General features: G+C 43.2%; 1 long non-coding RNA gene across 1 annotated transcript; it reads left to right on the top strand.

The window, feature by feature from the left end:
- Nucleotides 1-345: 345 nt before the first annotated feature.
- On the top strand, nt 346-3,352 carry LOC114179782. Its single transcript, XR_003603526.1, has 3 exons — nt 346-729; nt 1,660-1,729; nt 3,060-3,352. It is a non-coding gene; the product is annotated as an uncharacterized LOC114179782 (long non-coding RNA).
- The last annotated feature ends 484 nt before the right edge of the window (nt 3,353-3,836 follow it).

The following is a 3,836-nucleotide window of genomic DNA, read 5'->3' as shown; positions in this document are numbered from 1 at the left end:
TATTATTATTAAATTAAAAAAAAAATCATTCAAATAAAATCATGTTAGGCTAATTATGAACTTTAACATTTGAGTCACATTGACACTCTAAAATCCATCAATTATTTGTTATTACATGAAAATTTGTTAAAAATTAAATACAAAAATATGGGAGACTGTAAGGCCTAGGGGTGTCAAAATGGGTCGGGCCCGACGGGCCAATCCGTCAACCCGACAGAAAAAACATAGGCCAGGTCAAGAAAATCAACCCGTCAGCCCGAAACAACCCGGCCCGCCAAGTCCGTTGGCCCGTCGGGCCAGCCTGCAGCTCGTTTAACTTACTCTAAAACAACACGTGCAGTGCAGCTCTTGTGTTTTAATTTTGGTGCTCTCCTCCCGCACACAGTTCCATTCCATTCTCCATCCACTGCCTAGTTTCTCTCTCGCTCGAAATTGGTGCTCCCTGCACGCGTTTCTCCTCCACCGTCGCTGGCCAGGAGCACGAAGCCCATTCACCACGTCACGTTTCTCCTCCACCGTGACATCCACCACGTCGCCTCCTTGCGTCTTCGCGTTTTCCTCCTCTACCCTTTCTAGGGTTTGCACACTTCAATTTTTTCCCAACCCAAACCGCGCAACCCCCTGATTCTGTCATACTTCGCCTCTGCAACGAAGGAATTACAGTGTTGCCCCCTGATTCTGTCATACTTCGCCTCTGCAACGAAGGAACTCTATTCACTGCCCGATTAGGTAATGTTGCTTCCTTCCTCATTTTTTTCTTTGCAGATTTGATTTACAAATGTGACTGCAGTGCTTTCTATTCAATTATTGTTACTTCGTCTTTTGTATGCTAATTTTTGAACCCGATTTTATGTAAGCCTAAAAATTTGATGTTTTGCTTCTCTGTGTACGAGTTAGCTCCCCCATTGGTTTGTGGTTGTGTCAAAACTGCACTGTTCAATTATCTTTTCACTCTATAGGTTAACATTCTCTGTGTAATTTTACTTTGAAGTTTTGTGATTAATTATAGAGTTCAGGGTGGAGGAACAGAAACAAACCCCTTTTGAAAGGGTTGGTATTTTGTGTTGTGATAATTTAATTTCCTTTATAACAGGTCATTGTTGTCTTCTTCATTAAAGGAGAATTTTATTTGGTTATCTATTGGGATATTGTTCACTGAACTAATTCTGGAATAAAAATCCTTCAAATATGATTTTGGACCTCCAATGATACATTTGGGAAAAAGCTGGTGGGCTGGCCCGTCAGCCCACCAACCCGCCAGCCCATGGGTCGGGTTCACCAACACAACCCGTTTTTACCTTACGGGCCAGCCCGGCCCGACCCGTAAAAAACGGGTCACAAACGGGTCGGGTCAAAACGGGCCGGGTTGGCCCATTTTGCCACCCCTAGTAAGGCCCATTAAAATTTCTATTCTTTTCTGCCTTAAATTATAAGGACTGCCCTTGTGAGTTGGGCTTAAGGGCTGGCCCAAAAGGGGAAACCAGACCCCTAAGTTTGCCCTAACACATCACTCCCTTCACTTTACAAAAACAACCTCCTTGTCTCTTAGAGCAGCCGCGACTCTCTGCTAGGGTTTAGACCTCCGTTATCTCCAAGCTTGTTCAACCCCTTCTTGCTCCACATAAGTGACCCCTAACTCTGTTCCACTGTCTTGTTCAGTTTGCAAGTCCACTCTTTGAGTTGCCGAGCTTCGTTAGTTAGAGTCGAGGCACTTTCTAGCGACTTCCAGGTAAGGGAATCTATAACCTTTTTGTTTAATGCGATTGCGGTTTGTTTTGCTTGTATTTTCATGATTCTTGAACTGGTATGTTGATGTGGATGCATGGAATGGTTGGTGTTGTCGTTGGTGTGTGAAAATACAACTACTGCAGGAACGAACAGTGGCGATGACTGATAATCTCGCCCAAGCGAGCTTGTCTCGCCTAGGCGAGGTGAGCAAAGGCTCGCCCAAGCCTTCTCGCGCGAATGGTCGCTCAGGCGACCAACTCAGTTTTGAGCGAGCGAGCGTCTCGCTCAAGCGAGGAGAGTCTCGCCTAAGCGAGAACGTGCAGAGGCCACTGTTCCAGATTCTCGAGCTCTCGCCTAGGCGAAGGGAGCTCGCCTTAGCGAGAATCTCTCTCGCCTGGGCGAGGCCCTTCAGCCTGAGCGAGGAGCTGGGCGAGAGTGCGTTTTAGATTGGTGTTCTTCTTGTTCTTGGGTGTTTGACTTGTATTTGATTGTACTATTATATGATGGCATGGGGGGATGAGTATGCATGAGTGGGAGGGAGTATGAGTTATGAATGATGAATTTTGAATAATGCTTGACATGTAATGAACATGAGATGGTTGGCATCAAAATGGCACGGTATTGGCATGAGGTGAAATGCTATATTTATGGTTAGGGATTGATGAGCTGGAATGGTATTCAACATGAAATGTGAATGAGGAATTTTGTTATGAAGATTGGCATGAGAATCCTGTGCATGATAATGATTAATTTATTGATTGATATGCTTGGTCTGTGTCAGTGTGTAAATCCTTGAGATCTCTAGGTGGGGTCTCAGGGTCGTGCTTCAGTGGTCGGGACGTAACTTCATGGCCCCTGTTAGTGGGTGTCCATGGTGGTGCCCCATCTATATAACTTGGTAAGGATTCAAGGTAAGGATCGCATCCTGACACTCTAAGGAGTCAGTTAGTCTCACTTAGAGCGGACTGACTCTCGTGGTGAGAGTAGCAGGAGGCCTGAAACTCATTAAGGGCTAATATTGTGTGTGGGATTGATTCATTTTAACACTTGTAACACATAGCTCAGGGGTGAGCAGAGGTATCCACCACAAGTGCAAGCGTCCGCTGAATCTGACCAGATTATATGTAATCTGTATGAGTCGAGTCGAGTCTTAGTGTATTGATTGAAAGGTCATAACATGCTTGGTTGAGACGTGTATTTGGAACTGTGAAAGTATTTATGACTGCATTGATGAAATCTTTTTGGCTCTAGCTTACCCTTTTGCTTGTTTGATTGTCTTGTATGTGGTTCTTCTCCTTTTGCGATGATCATCAATTTATTAATGTAAGCAGATGCGAGAGGTACTCGCGGCCAACGGGGAAATGGTGACTCTGCTGCTTAGCCATCTGGGCTGGATTTGTCCACTCTAGTCTTTCTTTTAGAGCCACGACCCATGTACTGTCTGTTATCTTTACTTTCCCAATTTTATTACTGTTGAATATGTGTATCTGGTTCATTTGGCATCGAGGTGTGCCTTGGTTTGTGAGGAGTGGTGTTTAAACTCCGAGACTGCGCTAAGATAACTTCTATGTGACGTTTCCTTTTAATTTGGGTTATTAGTTAAAATGGGACGTTACAAAGACCACACCAAACTCATGATAAAATTTATACTTCACGAGACATATACAAACTATATATAAATAAATACATGGATCTAAACATTAAACCACCTATATTATTTTCTATGAATGAAAGCTAAATTAACTAACTTATCAACACAACGATTTCCTTACCAAAAAACATAAGAAACTTTGAACTACATATTCATCCAGAAATGCAAGTACCGACACCACCTTCTTCTAAGACTCTAAGGAACCACTCGTTGATCCAAAAAATCATGACAGACTAAAGAATAATCATTTTCCAACCAAAGCCTCTGAAAGCCCTCCCTCTAAGCATGTTCCCAAGCATAATGACCCCATAAACTCAACATAAATAGAAGTTTGTAACCCACTTAAAACACTTTAAAACTACCTACATATTCACCTCAATTTCCTCTAAAATAATCAACCCATCAAGCCCAAACAGGACAACCCATAGTTGCACCATCAATAATCACCTTAAGCCAA

This window comes from Vigna unguiculata, chromosome 1 (assembly GCF_004118075.2).
Source record: "Vigna unguiculata cultivar IT97K-499-35 chromosome 1, ASM411807v1, whole genome shotgun sequence".
Taxonomy (NCBI): Eukaryota; Viridiplantae; Streptophyta; class Magnoliopsida; order Fabales; family Fabaceae; genus Vigna; species Vigna unguiculata.
The sequence above is the reverse complement of the archived record's forward strand: the minus strand, read 5'-3'. Positions and strand labels throughout refer to the sequence as shown.